This window comes from Melospiza georgiana, chromosome 3 (assembly GCF_028018845.1).
Source record: "Melospiza georgiana isolate bMelGeo1 chromosome 3, bMelGeo1.pri, whole genome shotgun sequence".
In the NCBI taxonomy this organism is placed as follows: domain Eukaryota; kingdom Metazoa; phylum Chordata; class Aves; order Passeriformes; family Passerellidae; genus Melospiza; species Melospiza georgiana.
The window spans coordinates 31170102-31190690 of NC_080432.1; the positions used below are offsets into that span (position 1 = coordinate 31170102).

At 39.9% G+C, this 20589-nt stretch overlaps 1 protein-coding gene across 2 annotated transcripts in view; it reads right to left on the reverse strand.

Annotated features, from left to right (window-relative positions):
• Positions 1-20324, reverse strand: part of DISP1 (dispatched RND transporter family member 1) — an 85441-nt gene extending 65117 nt beyond the window's left edge. Inside the window, exon 1 of one of the 2 annotated variants that reach the window (XM_058020181.1) lies at positions 20206-20324. The gene's annotated coding sequence lies outside the window, so the exon portion shown is untranslated. The remainder of the gene's footprint in view (positions 1-20205) is intronic. The other variant, XM_058020184.1, reaches the window with a different exon arrangement.
• Between the last annotated feature and the right edge of the window lie 265 nt (positions 20325-20589).

Consider the following 20589-nt stretch of genomic DNA (forward strand, 5'->3'; position numbering starts at 1 on the left):
GCCTTTAAAATTCCCTGCCACGTGATGCTAACCATGGAATATGGCAGTTTAGTGCACTGCAAATTTTTATGGTTGTCAGGAACTTTTAGCTGCTTAAACTATCAATGCCAACTGAAGGACTATTCGAAGAGAGGTGAATATCTGCTGTTTAACATGTTAAGCTTTTCATGCCTCTGGTCAAACAACTTCACACGCTCTGAGACAGTAAGATTCCACATTCTTCCTCAACTTGCCTTTTCTCCAGCTTAATAATGATGCATTCTCCTCCTGCTTATTCTGTTCCACCACACTTGCAAAAAACATCACTGCTCCTATACATACCCAGCACTCTGACAGACTTTGTACAAATAAGAATTTTGCTTCTTTCTGTCTTCTCACAGTTATTCAGTCTTCTGCCATCTCCATCTCATCTCTCCTCAAACTACCACAATACCAAAAAAAAAGTAGTGAATTAATGGTACAGTGAAATGGTACTGAACAGCTCTTCCCTTTCTAACAAGGTTTTTAATGCCTTAGGCTAGATCAGATGTTTCTCTTCATGTTAGTACAAGCACCAAGTTAGTATTTCCATTCAGTACACCAAGACTATGGTGCCACCAAATAGTAGTAAATCTCAACTAAACATTCTCAAGAAATTAAGTTCTTAAATGAGACTTGAAAGTAATATTTTTTTAGAACCTCTAATGACTCTTAGAATGGGGAAAGGTATTAAAAAAAGGAAAACTGACTGAAGTAGTTTCAAAGAAGAGTTTAATTATAGATGAGCTTCTAGCATTTTAGGATCACAAAAAGAAGTTATCTTAAACTGAATTATGACAAATTGTTCCTTCTCAGGTGTAGAACAACACAAAACTGGTACTACCAAAATCTTCAGCTGAGGCAAGGTATCTTTAGCAAAATTTTATATCTCTATTATGATCTTGTGGTCAAATGACTATTACATGGCCTAGCAAAACCAACTTTAATGTGAATATATTTCTAACCTATAGCTAAAGGAACCAAAGTAAACATTCATTTGCATCTGTTCCTTTATTTCCATTTGCAGAACATGAAGGTGTAAATACACAATGTTCTCCACAAGCTTTAGGAGAAGGGACAATTCAGCTAGAACATCCCAACAGTGAAACCACCAAAGTAATATCCTGCAGACAGAATATGGGAGAAGAGGAAAGGCAAACTGTTTTTCTGACCCATCCCAGAAGGACAGCAACTTTTCATTATTTGACATTTGTAAAAATCTTTAATTCAGGCATTCAAATAAAACCCTCATTGTGGGATCTCAGCACCTCAGGACTGATGTGCAGAGTGACCCAGACCACCCTTGGGGGGCTCGGGAGTCCTGGAATGTTGCCAGAAGTGTCTGGTGGCTGGACTTTGATCCTACACAGGAGACGACACCTGTATGAGGATGGGAGGATTTCACTGGGTGAATGGTGAAGGGATAAGTTAATTAGAGAGTGAAACACAGGGTTTAAGATTTCTGTACAGGGGGGTCTAAAGAAGTAAGATGGAGGAATTGGGGCGTGTCCTCTTCTTCTTCTTCTTGGCCTCCATCTTCTGTGGTGATGTTGGCACTTTGGGATTGGTTATTACTAAAAGTGCACTGGTTAATAAGGGTAAAAGGTATTGGGGAAAAATGATAAATATTGTATACGTAATTTTGAGTATAAAGATAGGTGACCGCCCTGGGGGCTCTCAGTGTGTTCATGGCTGGCTGCTGTGCAGACCTCTGTCGGGCCAAGAGAAAATCTTTTAGATAAACAATTAATAAACACCGAGACCGAGAAAAGATCTGAAGTCTCTCCTCGTCCTTTGAAGCGCGGGCTGTCCAAGGCCACTCTGGGCCTTTCCAGGTCACCTAAACAGCCGAGAAACCGACACCTCATGATATGCAAAATCTCTACGTAAAAACACTATGCCTAGAAGGTGAATACATAAAGTGGAGTATAAACATAACAACTGGAAAACTGGGATGAAACTCTCAGATGTCTGCTTCTTGCTTAAGATAGGGGGATTTTTGTAAGAACACTTGGTTTTTGTCAACTACAGACAAATCACTAAGGTTATAACTATGCAAAAGAACCCATCAAAATTCAAACATGCTCAGATGAACCTTTCTGTAATTCCATCTGAGAAGTTCTGGAGTTTTTTGCTAGAAGTGGTCATTTTCCCTAGATCCCATTTCTAATATTTTAAATGAAGTCATCAGAAGTCTTTTTCTAATTGCCACTTAGGCCAATCAACCATGAGGACAAAAAATAAAACAGAAACACCAAAAAACTAAGACTGTTCTGATAAACAGTACTTTTGGTACCCAAGCCAAGCAGCACCCACAAGAATGCCGTCTGGCCACAAGCTCTTGATATCCAGTCCTTGCTGCCCTGATCGACCCCTGATCATCCAGAACATTTCAACAATTTCTGCAGGTTTGCCCCGAGACATTATTGTGACTACAACATGATACAGAATAAGCAATCTTCATCTTACAGCACTTTAATAATCTCCAGCTTCTCCCACAAATGCAAAGCTATTGATTATTTGTCCAATACCACATGCTAATGTTTGTACAATTTCACGGCCATCATTTTTCAAGACCAACCTAAGTATTTTCCCAGAAAGTACTTTTTAAATTAGATCTTGTAAGCAATATATTAAATTCTTTCCCTTAGAAGCAGGATCGCATTTTGTGCAAGTTTAAGATACCAAAAGCCCACCTAAAACTGCACATAATTTCTTGGGCAAAGTCAATTCTTTGTAAATGTAAGTATTAAAGCTCAAAATCATGTTTCTTTCCAAATAATTGAAACAACTCTTTAACAAAGCAGCAGGCTGTAGTACAGCATGAACATCATCACTGTCTCCTTTTAGCAGATAATTTCATTTCAGTGCAAATTTTCTTGTAATTACCTTCCAGTACTTCTCCCCTCTCAAAGTTTTCCTGTTTTGTAACACTCTGGAAACCCAACATGTTGCTTTGAAACAGCTTTGAAACGCTGGCTTATGGCCAACCTTGCAACTGATACTACAGTTTAAATACCTTCCTAACAAAGTTGCACAAACCTCAAAACACTCTGGGATCAGTCATTAAAATGTTTTTGTTTCAGTTACAGCACTAATGAAAACCAAATGTCTACATTTATTTTAGCCAGCTTAATGGTCTAGGAACTTTGTTTAAAAGAAAGCTCTGAATCAACCCTCATTTACTTGAATAGCAAAACAACATTGTACAGAAACACAGGATAATATTTTTAAGGGGTTTAATTAGAGTCTATCAGCCACAGACTCAATTAAGGAGCTCCAATTAATTTCCTCAATTTTCTTCTTCTCTAAAGTCTTCAATTACAGAACACTCAAAACTATGCACTTTTAGCTGCAACTTCACAAGGCTGAATTTGCAAACAGATTTAAGACAAAAAACTAATCTTGTCTACAGGATAGACGATTGCAAATTAAATAAGGTACAAAATACCAGATCCTGTCTGAAGTTTGAGCCTTTCCAAAGTACCTCCTTGTGAAAGATACCACTGTGCTATGCAAGTGATATCTCCCAGTTACACACACATTCACTGGACATGGGAATATTTGGGGTGGGAATTGCAGCTAAATGAAATGCTCCATACAAAGCTGTCTTTCAGCTGAGAGTTGTGACATTCTGCTGCTGCTTTAATCCATACCTTCTACAATAAAGCCAGCAAATTCTATGCTGGTTTTGTACAGCCTTAGCAATGCAGAATAAATTGATGTTTCAGCAACATTTTTTGCCTAAATTCATTTTTGAACGCTTTGTACGTACTTCTCCACAGCAAAGAACACAGAAGGTCTGCTGAAGCAAAACCAACACAAGCTGGCACAAATATCTACATTTTCGTATCAACACTGTTGACCATCATTTGTATCTCAAGATATTTGGAGCATGCACCACCTGTTTCCAGCTAGCTCTCACACTGTTCAACTGTATGATTAATGACAGCTGCTAAAAAGTCTAAAATATCAGGAAAAACAAATAAAAGTGTAACAGCAGCTATGCATGATTGAGGCAAGCCATGGTCTTTTGCTAACTGTGAATCATTATAACACATACAATACTCCAGTAATGTGAATTTGCACTTTTCAGACTCCCTTCACCACCACTATAACTCAAAACTTAGTGTTTCTGTCTGCAGGAATGCCAGTGCCTCTGTGCAACAACTGCTTCTAGGCCAGGAGGGTGAACTTCCAGAGTTTTATAGACCTAAGGAATCCCTAGCAGAGACTTCCCAGTACACATCCCTAACATGTACACCTATCCTATTTAGCCAGAAACAGAAAACAGAGCAAAAAGCCTGCTCAAGAAGTGACACCAAGTGCACAAATGCTAATCCAAAAAGAAATTTTAAATGAATGAATCTCAAATCATCAATTTTTTATTCTGCAAAATGTGTAAAGACTGATATATAGCAAGAAAGTAAAGGTTATAGATAACTGATGAGCAAGTGAGTAAACTTGATAACACCCACTTTAAGTGCATTGCCACTATATTTGAAAGCGCATTTTACTTCTGAACACTGACGTTCTTGACATGCTTTCAAAAGTATGCATAACTCTCCCTGTGTAAAAATCCTCCTTTCTAGCACAGCAAGACATTGAAAAGAGAGATGTTTTATATGCCTAATTCAGAGTTTCAATAAAATCACATGCTTACAGTAATTCACTGGATTTCCCTATTTAGGAGATTTTTTCCCCCAGAAATTAGAATACAGAATTCTGGTACTAAGTAGCTGATAATTGCTCTTCTGCTAATCCCAAAAGGAGAAGAAAGGAGTAATACAGGACAAAAAAAGAATACTTAAAATTAATATACTTATGTTAAAAAAAAAAAAAACAAGCAAAGAATCCCTTCTCCGAGTTTCAGCTAAATTATCACTAAAAGCAACAGGAAATAAGATCAGATAGTTCAGCTATTTAAATGAGAATGCAAAACCAGCTGAGAATAATTTCTTATTCCTTTATTTTGTAAATCCACATACCTGCTCTTTACTACTTTGAGAAAGAATCATGGCATACTGTTTATGCAATTATTTTTCTTGTGTGGATAAGAAGTATGAATTCAACCACACTCTTCAAGAACCTCCAAAATAACATTTCTCAGTGTGACTTTTTTTTGACCCTGGCAGCCTTACAGAACAGTCACAGGCCCAGCCAGCAAAGAGGTCCTCTTAAGACGTTTGAAATAGATACAACAATACCTTCATTCATTAAGCTGACCATACCTGCCTATCACAATTTCTCTCAGGCTTTCAGCACAGAAGATTAATAAAGAGCACGTGCATCAAATAAGCAATACCCCCTGAGATTGAGAAAAACAAATTCCTGCAGGAACACAGTTGGAGCTAAGTTCCTGCTATCGAGCACTGTTTGCACAAAGCAGCACAGAAGTGCAAATCACGAACTCTCATGAGACTCCCACATCCCATCTGCATACAAAGGGAACTTTTAAGTTTTAAAGCCTAACCTATGGTTTGGGACAAGCTTCTCAAATATGACTCTTTTAAGCAGAGTAATACACAATCATTTCTCTCTCAAAGGGAAATAATTACACTAAAAGCAGATTACAGAGAAACAGCAATACTGAAGAATTAAGTCCCGTTAGTTCAGAATATTAAGATTTATTTTTATGGCTCATAGAACAAGTTTCAGTTCTTGCACATGACAGGGGATCTTATATGTGAAAACACCTTGAGGAAAAAAACAGATAAATACTAAATATTTTCCAGCAAAACAGAACTTGACACTTGTCATATATTGAGCATTCTCACTTTAAAGCCTCATCTAATTCAGTTCCAAACATAACCCAAACCACATGACCTGTTCCAGAAGAGCAATAGGAACAAGGTGGCTGCTCAGCTTCCTTCACATTGAAACACTCATGGGAGCAGTCACGCCTTTTAGAATAAGAGAAAAAATTTTAAGTATCTCTTTTTTAATCCCAACATTCGGCATCTGGGGCATTTTCTCAAAGTGTATTAAGGGTTAACCAAAAAGCATTTAATAGAGATTACTCTGTGAATATTAGGATCTTGATGGTTGGTACTGTCAGCTTTGGAAGCTGGCTGTTGGGTCAGGCCATGAGGATTGATGAAAACTGAGATAACTGAACAGATGTACACAGTACTTTAGGTTTTCTTCCCTGTCACTAGGACCAAGTGGCTTTTCTGTGTACAGCACAATCTCAAGGTATGCAAAATCAATATATGAGATGATTGAAAAAAAACCCCAACACAGAAAAAAAAACCATAGTGGCTTTTTATCTAGAAATCTACTTGGAAATTATGCTTGAGCTACCATAAAAGCATTCTAACCCAAAAGCATTTGGTCTCTGGTGATTATCAGCAGAAGAGACAGATTAGTATTGTTAAGACAACATCTAATAAAATGAAATAAGCACGGACTGCAAAAGACATTCATCCCCAAGCACAGTCATGTTTTAGCATCTTGCTGAGTTTGTACACTTGTAGGATATGGGCTATATTAGAGCAGCATGTGGAGCCAGTACCACATCAGGCCTCACAACATGAAGCTAGAAATCCACTTCTCTTGGCAATTCCAGTAAAGATTCTCTCAATTTCATTTAGTCCTGGACATGTCTTCAGATCCATGCCCACCTTCTTCCCAAAGAAGCTGAACTCATGTGAAAGAAACTAGACTACAGCTTGTCTCACTGCTCTGTAAGGGTTTCCTCCCTGCACACACTCCTGACTGGATGTTTGGCTACAGGGAATGAAACTCTATCTCTAAAGAAGCGCAGAAAGTACAGACTCCACATTGCTCATTCTGAATGGAAAATGCATTTTCCATGCATTCAATAGTTAATGGGGCTGGTATTTAGCTTACATGAACCACTCAAGATATTTTGCACTACCATCTATAAAAGCAATGAAAGAGCTCTTCTATGAAACACAAACAGTTTCAAACATGGCTATCTCTGTACCTGTCACTTCACAAAGGCATCTCTGGCTATTGCTATGGATACTAACAGAGAAGCAAGAGAACATCTTGTCACCTTCATCTGGAAACTCAGACCTACTGCACTAAAATTAGCATACTGAGGGTATTTCATTTACACCTTTAAAAACGCACAAGACACTTCTTTGTAGAAACATTTCAAGGTTTTGGAACACACAAGGCATAAGACTATCACACTTTTCTCAAAATACTTTTAATAAAGTTTACATGTGAGGTAACTCTAAAAGGTTGACAGCAGAGCTTATATGGGAACTGACTGGCACAGACTGACCACGCCCAGGCATGCTCCCCCACTCAAGAAATCACCTTTGATTACAGACTGGAAGGGAACAGTCATTGTGGCCGTGGAGTTTCACAACTAAATTAATCACAGAACGTACACAAGGACCAACTTTACCAAGAAAGCTGCTGCTAATTCTTTTACTCCACTAAGAGTGGTCATCCATTTTTAGCAGCTGCTTTTTAACAGGTGTTTCTCTCTCATCCTTCACTTTCCACAACAGGATATTCACCTTTTCATACTTTTCCACAATGCTGCCTCCTGACTTTTTGTTACTCTTTTGGGTATTTGACCCAAAACTGAAACAAGTGTCCTGTAGCAGTCGTTTGTCTCATCCTTAAGGGCTGCACAGCTTACAGTGAGACAGGAGCAGCACTTAATGACACCTTGGCTGTGACAGAGGGTTCATTTTCCTCAGCTTTCAAACATGCCTGCCCACACCTCTTCCAGTGTGACCTGGGAAAAGAACAAGCTAAAGTTTGACTTCTGGTTTAATTGCATACTTTTTCTAGTGGTTACTTGACAGCAGAATCTAGTGCTGTGCAGGTTATTTGCATGGGCTCCAAAGGTAGCAGTTTGTATTTCTGAATCAAGACTTGAAAGATTACATAAGCACATTTATCTTTGTGGGCTTATTTTGGAAGGGGAGAAAAGTAAGTGTGCAGCTACAAAGGAGCAAAGCAGATGACTTGGAAGGCAGAGAACAGACCAGAGACATACTTCACGTGTTGTGTTATGTAATACAACATACAAATGCTCTCTCGTGGGCATTTCATCTATGCATGCCGGAGTTTCGTCTTGATTTCCTTGTTATGCCTGTTCTTAGCCAGAAAAAATTCACCATCGCCTTTTCCCAATCACAGCAGGTCTAGGACCTCTTTGCTTTGTGCAGGTGCATGAGATGCAGCTCATTTTGCAGCAGCAGTTCCTTAGTTCTAGGTGTGCACACTGCCTTCCTATTTCAATGCTTACTGACAGGACTCCAACACACAACACAGGGCACACAAAATCAGCAGGGTCTTTTTACTGCAGTGGGAATAAAGCAACCTGAACAACTGATAAGTTAATGCCAAGTAAGGATATACATATGAACATTTCTATGTTAACTCTTCTCAAAGCAGGCAGACAGCAGAATTCACATTCATTGGCCAGTTAGCTTCAATGAAAACAGCATCACTTGAAAGCAGAACATGCATTTGAAAATAGCTACCATAAACTTTCTCTACCTCATTCCTCTGTAAACAAACATTAAGAACCTGACATATCCATGGCAACTTGCTGAGGAAATGAGAATTCAACATAACCTTTTAAAAATGATGCCAGCTCTTTTACAAAGAATTCACTGAAAGAAAAATAAACCCTGTATGGTGACACCATAATAATAAATTTAAATGTCCATGCAGACCTAACTTAAAACCTGCAGGAAGAAGCCCACAGGGAATTCAACCTGATGATACCAGCCTTGGAAAAAGTATTTCATTGCCTTGAAGACTCCCCACACCCTCTCACTCTTTAACACTGGTGGTCTGTTGAACCAGAATGACATCATACAGCATTGCCCTCAGCCTCTACAGGAACTTAAAAAAATCCTTTGGCTGTATTGCTATATCAATGATCCAAGACAAACCAGCTTATACTAATGCAGCCTCCATGCTTACAAAATAACAGGACTGGATTCCAGTAAAATTTGAATTCTGCAATCTTTCTGTATCCTCATAAACCATGAATGAAGTAAAAACCCACACTATACATCTGAAGTCTTTGAAAAAGGAGCTGTCTTCAACAACAGCAGGGAACCAAATAAGGAAAGGAAAAAAAATTTGTATTTTCCATATATTAAAAACTAAGGAAATTACCACAAGGTTAGATATTTTTAACCTGTCAGAATTTCAAATTATTGTTCTTTAACCTGAGGATACTGTAGCAGAAGAATTCAAACACAACTTAGGATTTCATGAATGAGAACCTTGGGCTTATATACTAACTTTTAATGTGGGAAGACAAGTCTGAGAGTTTTAACTCTGCAGCTACAGACAAAAATTAATCCCTGCAGCATTATATTCTGTGTGTGGAAAACAGGGCCAGGAATTAAACATTCCTTTCAGCAAATCATAATTCAACAACATGTCTAAGATTAAGATACTGACAGTTCTGTCTCCCAGGCCCCAGTTCCTGCTATCAGAATACACTGCCTCTTATTCATGCATTTTAATTGCCAGATTGAGAAAAAAAAAAAAAAAGCATGCAAGATAAAGGCTGCTATCTGCTAATGAGGGAATTGTTTATTTTATATCTTAATTCTGACTCAGAGGAATGAGCTAAGCAGTCAGAAATCTTAGAATCTGATATCAAACTTACCATGGGGTTTCAAGAGTCTAATTTCTCCCTCATCCCCAAAGCAATTTTACACACAGCTAGGGAAGAAAGATGATTCTGGAAATTTGTAGCCATCAGTATACATTTGGTGTATCAGCTGGAAGATATTTACAGATGTGAAATGGAAGCGAGTCAGAAGATCTATAAAAATATTTTTCCCCTCTCCCCCAGTGCAATATTACTTTCTTTGAAGAGCAGGGAGTGGAAATGCAGGAGCACAGAGGTGTGATTTTGACAGAAGACCCATTATCACAAAATGAGAAGGTGATTAACATGCATCCAGTGCTATTAACCACTTTGATACCTTTCTAATTTGAATGTCCCTGCTTTCTAGAAACCCTTCTAGGATTTCCTAACACTTTAATAGTTAGAAAGCAGCTCAATAAATCAGCTAATCCTGCCTCTCAGGACTGAGGGAGAAAAACACAGTCTAGACAGAGTTAATCTGTGCCTTACAACGCACTCTAAAAATGGCAATTACACAGGTTTCCCAAGCAGTCTGTCTCAGTGGGTCACAGTTCTTTTCTAGTCTCCATTTCCACTCTCTCTGTTGCAGTTTAAGCACGTTACCAGTGGTTCTGCTGTCAGAGAGACTAAACTGAAAAATGCTCTCCGTGTTTATACCTCACCTCTTCCTTCCCTCTGTAGTCTGCCATTCTGTAAGGGAAACACTTCTCAATCGTTCTGTGAATAAAATAATTACATTTTCAAGACTTCATTCTTTACTTTCCTCTACACTGTCTTGTAATCAAGGGGTGAAATGCTTAAGCCTGGCACGAAGGACAATTATGTGCTTTGTAGAAACTCATCCTGCTTACATGTCACAGTACATCCAAGCTGTTTGCAGCAGCTGTGTTAACAGAATCATATCTGGTTTCTCAACTGCATCATCCCCAGAACTCTGCACAACACTCATTCTACTCCTCCACGGTCTTCCTGTACAAAGATGATAAATGGAGGACCTTGAATCTTGTCCTCATCCAAAAGGCATGGTTTCTTCCCTTCCAGACTGCTGCTTCTCTGTCCTCAAGTCTCTCTGAACCCTATCCATATTTTCCAACACACAGCAATTCCAAGTTTGATACCATCTGCTGCTAATACTGCACAGTCTTAACATTTCACTTAAGTCAAAATTAGTGACAGAACCCTGCAGAGAGCATTCAGTCTCCACAATCTCTGGTCTGATAGTGATCCATGAAACTATTTAAGGCTTTTCACCAACTTTATGGTATTTAGAGAAACGTCCTTGCTTATAATACAGAAAAAGCCATTAGACTAACTAACTAAACTCAGAACACATTTGTTCCTCCCAAAAAAGACTGGATACCATGCCATAAAAGGAGATTTGACTGGTTGTGAATTTTGATTTGAAAACATCCACATTTATGTTTATTTAACACTTTTTGTATTTATTACTTGAAAAACTTATCCAATAGCTCACATTTGTTGCAATATTTCTGCAAGTGGACTCCAGAACTCTTAAGCTTCTTTTCTACCTGACCCACTTAGATACAGGTGCTCAGCCTGGCTTGTCTCCCCACTTAAAGAATTTTATCTGTCTACATGGTAACTGATAATCATTCTGTGACCAGGAAGCAGGTAAACCTTAAATTATCCTTTAAGTTTCACCTGCTTTCCAAATTATCCCTTTTGTAAGTGTTCTTCATCATCTTCCTCATATAAGCAAAATTCCTATGCTTCTGTTTCTTGTATCAGGTATAACTACAGCTTATCCTGTAATAAAGATATATCTGAAACAAGTATAGCAAACATATAGTCTAGAATTTTTTAAATGTTTTCCTGGGAAGAAAGTTCATTTGAACCTTTTCCAAAAAGGCTGCAACCAATTGATTTTTTAGAACATTTTCACCACTCAGGTCTTTTATTAGTTGTCTGCATCCCGATTTATAAAACCCAGCAGTATTTCACATTCAAGTTAACAACAATCCAGTTTGGTGAAATGGGAAAACAAAGTCTTATGTTGCAAATGTAAATGATCTCACTGACCACCAAGCATCACCTTGGTGCTGAGGTCTCTTGCCTCCTGTCCTACATCCCATCATGCCTTGAGCTTGCTCTGCATAGCCTCTGGCCAGGACCTCACAAGGACAAAGGACGACCACGTCACTGGAGCACAGCTACTGCACACAGCAGCCACAGCTACACCTAAAACTACTTGATATTGTAAATTATAGACAGCCTCTCAGCAAGCTGTCTGTACATGTCTGAATTCACTGGAAGGAGGTAACTGTGAGAAAAGAAGAATTTAAGCAGTGGAACAAAGCACCTGCCCTTCTCCATGTAATAGCCACAAGCGCTTGTTTTGGCCCATGGTTTATTACGTGCCACATGCAATGGAAGGCTACCCAGAAACAGCTCACAGAAGAGATAACGACATCCAATTCACAGCTACCAAAATATTGACTTTATTTAAACTTTTCACTTGCTGCATTTCAGTTTTCTACTCCGCTCCAGTCATTCTGCTCAAAGCTGTAATACAATGGGGAAAATTCACAACACAAATATAAACACAAATTTTCAGAAAAAACAAACAAGATACCACAGAACATCCTCTTAACAGGGCTGACAGAAGGGTTGGTGTTATTTCTTGAAGAGTAAAATAGTAAAACTGTTTTGAGCTATCATTCAGAGCCATTATTATCAGTTAACTAAATGTTAACCTACTACATCTTTTACACTAAGGCACTGACCACCAAAGCCTTCCCTGAACCAGAGAGGGCAATGATGAGAGGAACAGCAGGTAAGAGAGAGCACTCAAATGAAGAATTCATCTCAGAGTCTCATAATCCTGTTATAATGGCTTCTGTTTGTGGGTTTTAAAGTTTTAGCAGCCTTCAACTTGTAGATTCTACAGATACACAGCATCCTAAGTTCTAAAATCAGCTAAGAACTCTTAACAGCATATTCAAATTGCCTTTGGGGGTTTGAGGATAAGATGCCAGTTTAAGAAAAAACAAAATCATGTTTGGCACAAGGGAAGAGATGCAATTTCTCCTACCTAGGTAGTAAAAACAAAAATAGAAAATCTTATCTTTTTGCAAGTCAGTAACTTCTTTATTGTGTATGCAATTAGTAAAGCCATAAAAGAGGAGAAGTTAAAGAGCTTTGCAAAGTAACAGAAGCTAAGAGAGGCACAAGTCTTCCCTAATCCACTCAACATTACACATCATGATCAAAATCTATTAAAAAAATAAATTCACACCCCCTTTCAATTTCCCCAGAAAGCGGTTTGGTTTGTAAAATTCAGCCATGTACAGGGAAATAACAAACCACCATGTAACCCTCTTATGGAAAGGCCATGAAAAAAAAAATTGTCTGGAGTTTGTGTTGGCCAGGCAAATCAATACACTTAGTCATAACTCAGTTTCACTACTTACAAAGCAAGTAATTGTTTTCCCACTAATGCCACCTCCATCACTTTTTTAACAGAGAAAAAGCTGCCAAAGTACTCAGTTTGCAGCAGATCAAACTGGCTTTGTTTGACACCAAAGAAAAGCAGTTTACTGATGCAACAGTTAAGCAGTAACACAAAAACCCCCCAGTTACAGCTCACAGTCATCCACAACTACTTTCTTCAGCTGTCATGGTCCATAAACATTATTAGACAATGACATTTTCAAAACCCTTAAAGCAAATCTTGTTTGTAAAGTTTCACTGTCAAAGAAAATACCTGATGCCTAATTCAGACCCAGAAAGCGTACAGGACTATTCAAGATCTTAGACTTCACTGCCACAGGAGTGAGTTCTAAACTATATAAATTATCTTACTTTTAGCTTTAATAATGGATTTTAGTTTTAATTGCATTATGTTTTTATAAAGCTATCAGCATGACATACATTTCACAGGACTCAACTTCAAAGTGTTAAGTTACTGAATTCTTGCAATACCTACTGTAGTTTTTTATAGTAGTAAAGAAGCTATCAACAATAAGTGAGAACATATGTTTAAGACTAGGGTAAAGTTTATTCCACAAGGCAAAAATTCCCTTCATCTTTATATAATTATTTAGAACAGCATATGTATTAAAGAAAATATTTTAACTTGCATATTCAAAGTATGTGGCATAGCACTCTGTAATTTTCTAAGCCTAAAACATCATAACCACAGCAATCTTTAATTAATTACCTAGTTCTCAAAATCCCCTCTTCCTTCCTCCCACCCAAAGATATCTCCACATCACCCAGTTTTGATGCAACTTCAAGAACTGCTGCCCAAGAGGGGTGTTTCAATATTAAATACTTTTACAATTAGAAATGGATCTTATCAGCTGCATTGCTGAGCATAGCAACTACTTTCAGTAAACACAACAGGGAGAAAATTCCTAAGAAAGTCTTTTAAGTTCACATCAAGTCTAAAAGCATTTTCAGTCTAAGCTTGTAAGTATCAAGGACCCTCTAGGTCTTACAACAAGTAATAAGAAAGTGCAGAAGACCACAATTGAGGCTTTGCAAAAAAACTAATAAACATGCTCCAAAACTCCCAGCTTTAATTCCAACAATACCCAAAGCACAAGTGTAATCTTAGCTGTACCATTCCACTCACATTCCAGGTAGAATGGGTTTTGTGTTTACAAAATGCGTCTTCTCAAATCTCACTACCGATGCTCAATCCTGTCTATAAATACTTAATCACAAACACTTCACAAAAGGCAGCTCATCAGCAGATGAATCTTCTATAAGTTAAAGAAAATTTATGTTACAAATAAACAAGGTATTGGAAAAAAAGCCTTAAAGAGAGATGCATTCAAAGAAACAATTTCTTAAGTGAGTCACTTTAGATCTAAAATATTTTTCAAGCATATTCATGACCAGAATATGTACAAGTCACAGGAAGATGATGCTGTACCTAAACTGTGAAACCTGAAACAATTCTCCTCGAGACTCTCTTCAAACACTCAGTAAACAGCAGACAGGATGCTTTCAAAAAAGCAAGGCACAAGCCCAGTATTAGCTGTGGCAATAAACCTTAGTGCCTTTGAGACTGACTTCCTGGTTCAGCTCCAGCAGGCACGCCTTATCACATGCAAGGATGGCAATGACAAAGTCTAAAACAAGGCTGTTTACAGCCCGTGACCAACCCAGTTTACATAAAGAGGAAAGATAAGAATTAAAGCTCTAGGAGGGGGATATATTCTTGTCATCCCAGGAGTAACAAGTTTAATTTCTAAACACTCTGGGTCTGCACAAGAAAGGAGTACTGCTGAGCACACAAGCTTCACCCAGGAGCATAAGTGTTCTCAGATGACACGGCAAACATTTTCCCTTATTAAAGCCTATCTCCCTCCCATTTCATCTGCATGTGAAGTTCATTAACAAGGAAAGATTACACAAGACTAAACCACAGTTTCCATCTGCTATTAGTTAGGGCTTAATTCAGTCATTTTTATTAATTTGTGTTACACAGCACAAGAGTTATGTTGTACTATAGACAGCACAAGAATGTGTTTATCATGCTGGGTTTATCTGTTTCTACAAAAACAACAATGCTATACAAAAAGATACACAGCAAGACCTTTCTTCAGAAATTTGAATGCAGAAAGATGTTATTTCCAGTCATATGCTGCCTGTACCAACCCATGAAAGCAAGTTTTTCATGTCTCCTACAGAGGATAAAGATGGGGGGAGAAATAAGAACAGAGAGAACAAAAAGAATGTTTCTTTCACAGCTTCTATAAGCTGCACACACTGTGAGCAGCACTCTGGCCTCTGCATCAATGAGAACACCCAGCATGGCACACTGACATGCCCCTAGGTTACCATACAGCTTCTCTCATTTGGGGCTGCAAGTGTTAGGCTGTCTCCATATCACAAGACCTCTACTTCCCCACCTCTGCAGTAAGGTTCTCCCCCCTCACAGGAATTGGCTCCAGATGCCCTTATTCTCATTTCCTTCCACACACTCCAAGAATATGCACCTTACAATCACTAATTTTTTCTCTGGTGCCTTACAGATGTATTTCTACTTAATTTTAAATGGCACTTACCTGACTGTATCCCACACAGTTTCTTCCTCTGTCTCTCCTCAATGCTACCTTTACTAACCAGAAAACTATGCTCACAAGGTCTACACTAGTCTACAACACCATTAGCAACTTTTACTCTTCTGTGATCCCGGGCTTTGCCCCATTCCATTTCCCAATACCACTTTTGCTGCTTTTCTTTGCCCCACTCCCCTTATTTGAAATGCTTCCACTTCCAGATCTCCTTCCAAGATCATCATCTGACACTGGTTCCCCTTCCCACAACTCTCCCAGACAGATTTATTTCTGTTAATATTGCATGCTGGAGAATCTCCCACAGAGAAATTTAAGCTGCTATTTATTAGCATAAAGGTCAGCTTAAAAAAAACCCAGGATTTTCCACCTTTATAAAACTGCTTCAGAAACAGCTCTGAGCTTCCCAACCAGACTCCTCTGTAATTCTAGCTTTGCTCAGCTCAGATGGACTATGCTTCTTGATGCCCAGAAAGTTTCTCAGAAGTTTCTTAGAATCATTACAATTGGAAAAGATCTCTAAGATCATCTAGTCTGACCATTAAACAAACACTGGCCAAGTCCACCACTAAATCCCATCTGTAAGCACCACACCTGCGTGTTTTTTGAACACTTCTAGGGATGGTGACTCCATCACTTCCCTGGGCAGCCTGTTTCAATGCATGACCCATCTTTTTAATGAAGACATTTTTCCTAATATCCAATCTAAACCTCCTCTGGAGCAACCAGAGGCTGTTTCATTTTGTGCTATTACTTGGTACCTGGGAGAAGGAACCAACTCCCACCTGTCAACAACCTCCTTTCAGGTGGTTGTAAAAAGCAGTAAGGTCCTCCTGGGCCTCCTTTTCTCCAGACTAAACAACCCTCAGCCACTTCTCATGTGACAGATGCAATTCACACTTTTTTCATTACTGCAGGCCTCAAAAAATCAGAAAGACGGAAATTTGCTGTGGCTGTTCTATTAATGTCATGACACATTTAACAACAGCATTAATGTATCACCTCAAGAAGAAAACCCCTTAAAAGGATATAATACTGAAAGAAGGGTCTCCTTTTTACAGAAAAACAAAAAAGTATTTTGTTTACAACTAAACACTGGTCTGTTGATCATTATTTGCATTAAAAACTTCAGTGTCATACAAGCAGCAGTTACAAATTTGTACTGCTTTCACATAACAGGCTGCCTGAAAGTGTGATTTAGAGGTTACAATCTACTCTTACCCCAAAGTTAAAGCAACATTTTTTTTTCTCTCTTTTAACATAAGAACATTTTCACACCTTCCCACAGTATTTAATTTTTGCTGCACTTCACACCAAAGCCCAGTAGACTCTGTAAAAAACCACATACAGGAAATTACACTAAACTCAGAAATACCATATGGCTGCTGAACAAGAAAATAGCCATGATTACCAAACCAAATTCATGCCATTGATCACTTTAAAGAGAGACAGACGTAGGCTTGCTAATTACCTGAGGTGCTTCTTATGTATTTTGAAGTTTGAAAGTAATTCTATCCCTCTATCAAAGCCAGTAAATCAATCATCTCTGTTAAAGGCTGAGAGAAAAAGTCAAGCTTACTGCCCAAATAAATCTATGGTCAACATATGAGAAACATTACTATGAAAGCCATTCAAAAAGCCTCCTCATGGGAAAGGGTAACATTTTGAGAACTAAGTGTTTTCACATGTTGTTTTTACCTTTGTTCTTTCAAAGTCTTACTTTTCACCTCTTCTACGGCAAGATTTTTTTTGAGGCTACTAATCTGAATTCCATCTCTTTCTTCTCAAGGCCCCTTGGGACCTTCTTCTCAAGGCCCCAATTACTGTCCTTTGTTCCTGCTACAGTAATTCTCTGAGCAGTCAAAAATAGCTTCAAATGGCATGCTCCAACAGAGCCAGGAATGTGTGATGGTAGTGTATTTGGAAAGAAGGAGTGAAAAAAAAATTGAAGAGAAAAAAAACCCCATTCTCAGCAATGTTGAGACTCTGCTAAGAAAGCTTCATCCTCAAGTTGTGTCTGCCCCTGCCCTGGAGAAGGCAAATCCATTGAAGCAAAGTTTTGGCTCCACAGACAGGAAAGCCCAGCCACTGACACTGCCCTCTCCCAGGTGCCTTGAAGGCCAACAGACATGGCTGTGGCCTTATTTATCACTTCATATAACCGGCAAACAACCTTAACTTCGCTACAGTGAGCTCAAAAGCAGGCAAAAAAAAAATGGAAAAAGCCAATCAGTGAGTTTTATTCCCTACATATATACTGTGTCCCTCAAAAGGGGGAAAAGCCCCCCTGAGTGATGGCACAAGGTGCCAAAGGCACTCTTCCATACTTAGCACCACTCTAGAGTCAAGTCCCCACTTCAACATCCATCTGCTTCTAACCAACATACATATTTGAGCTTCTAATCTCAAAACAACTGTCCTCCAACTAGGCTATGATATTACTACCAGATATCACTCCCTTCATTCTAAAGGAGAAAACAAATCTTCCTGTGGAATTTGATTTTTCTTTCTATTTAATGACCACCAAAATATCCTACTCTACAACAATGATAAAGTTCAACCACTCTGTTCTGAAACAGAACATGAGTGTCAAAGGCTGTTTTGTTTCCTTACTTTAACATTTAAAGACAATTACTTAAGAAAAAAAGCCCCTACCTGGATGTTTGCTTCTTTGTGTTTCAATTTACACAAGCATTCAGCAATCAGCACAGCAGTCCCCCAGTAGTAGTTAGTTTCTGGGAGCTACTAAAAAACTGAATAAGCACAAGTAATTTATTTCATATTCAGAGAAAAACATAAACATGAGTAAAATAAATACAATCTGTAAATGTTATATACATTCTAATATAGTGTGAAGGTTTGATTACAAGCTTAAATATCTGCCACAAGAGACTACAAATCACAGAATCTCCTGGGTTGGAACAGAACCACAGGAATCATCCAGTCCAACACCTGCATGGGACAGCCCCAAGAATCACACCGTGTGTCTGAGAGCATTGTCCAAACACTTGAACTCTGGCAGCCTTAGTGCCATGCCAACGTCTGAAATATTTATATTTTTCTAATGCACTTTTCCCTGGCCCCACCTTGGCTGTTTGACACTAGATCTCTTCCACGCCCATCCCTGCAGGCTGCTTGCTTCAGGCTCTTATTCATTTATTCAGTTAAGAAATCCCTCATTCCTTCCAGTCTCAATTCATGCCATCTGCTTCCTGGCACCCATTTTTGCCTGTAGCTCCACCAGTCGACACTCTTTAAGCTGAGCACTTTTATCAACTCACTGACAACACAGATGCCTTGCCCTAAATATTTGTTACTACTTCACAGCTTATCCATGCCAGATATTCTATAACAAGCTACTTGCAACTCTGATCAGAGAGTTTTTGTTCATTTAAATCACACACATGGTACAGACACACTTTGAGTAACTACAGCTCTTCATCTCTTTCCTGAAAAGCTGGTTCTCATTTACATCCATGCAACGTGAACCATCAACCATACTGCAAAAATCTATTTTTCCATCTCCTCCAGAGGCTGAGAAAAAGAGATGGAGTGTCATATTGCCTTACTCACAGAAAAGTTTTTCATTAAACTTCTAGTATCCTCTCAATCTCTCCTAGGATGAAGATGTGAAGATCCAGCAGGTGAGCTGTCCCTGATGCAGCAACTAAGCCATTCCCAAAGTGGGGTACAGAGAGAGTTCCTGCACTGGCTGCAGGTGCCAACTCCACAAAAGACATCGGAACTGGCTGCTCGCACTGAATCCGGAAATTGAAGAGGCTTCCACACCTCTCTGGACAGACCTCTGCCCTAATGGTCTCTCCAACACCTCCAGCGTTTTCCACCGCCACTGGAAGCAATGAGTAACCTTATAATATCGGTTGTACGACCAGAAGTCGGGAATAACCGTATCCTTATTTCCCAAGACAAAGGTGCCATATGAGCTCCCTTTCGAAACCACTGCCTGTATACCTGCTCTTAAGGCGTCTTTGCTCCTAACAAATAAAATAGGCAACTACAAGCACCTTATGTCTGAACAAAGGGCAGGACAGGAGCACGCGAAAGGCTGATCACATCTCAGCCCGTAGCGAACGAAAAAAGTTAGGTGCTTTTTCTCCTTTAAATAAAGGAGGAAAAAAAAGGCTCCAGATCCCAGTAAAATAAATACAAAAGATTCAGAAGTGAAGGTGAAGAATTAATTCATTTTTACAAGATATTTTAAGGTAGGGCTCAGCCGACACAAGGGCACCGCCGCCCCCAACAGGGCTCTCCCCGCGGCGGGGCCGCCGCTGTCCTGCGGGCGCGGCTCCCCGGGGCGCTGCCCCTGGACCGGGGCTTCCTCCCCCGCTACACGAGCACAAGGCGGCCGCCGCCACCACCGCGGCCGCCGCCACCACCGCGGCCGCCACGAGCACCGCCGCCACCTCCTCCTCCTCCTCCTCCCCCGGCGCCGCCGGCCCGACCTGGTACCTCGGCGGTGCGGAAAGACCGCCCCGCGGGGTCGGCCCGCCCGCCCTGGCGGGCTCCTCTCACCTCGCGACCTGGCGGCTGCCGGCAGCGCGACCCCGGAGGCGGCGGCTGCCTGTCTTCGCGGGCCGGACGGCGGCAGGAAGCGAAAGGCGGCCGCAGCGTCCCCACCGTGGCGCAGTTACCATGGGACGGACGCCCTCTCCCGCCCCCTCCGGAAGTCACAGCCGGCGGAGCGGAGAAGGCGTGGCGCCCGGCCCGGCTCCCGCGGGCCGCCATCTTGAGCGTGGCGTGAAGACTCACTCTGCCTCTAGCAGCCTGCCCGGCTCCTGGGGTAGTGGCTGCGATGAATGGAACATGTCCAAATCTGCCCAAAGAGCCACAGCCTAATAGACACACTTTTAATAATGTATCGAAACTGTCGGAAAGTCGTGTCTGGGGTTTAAAGGA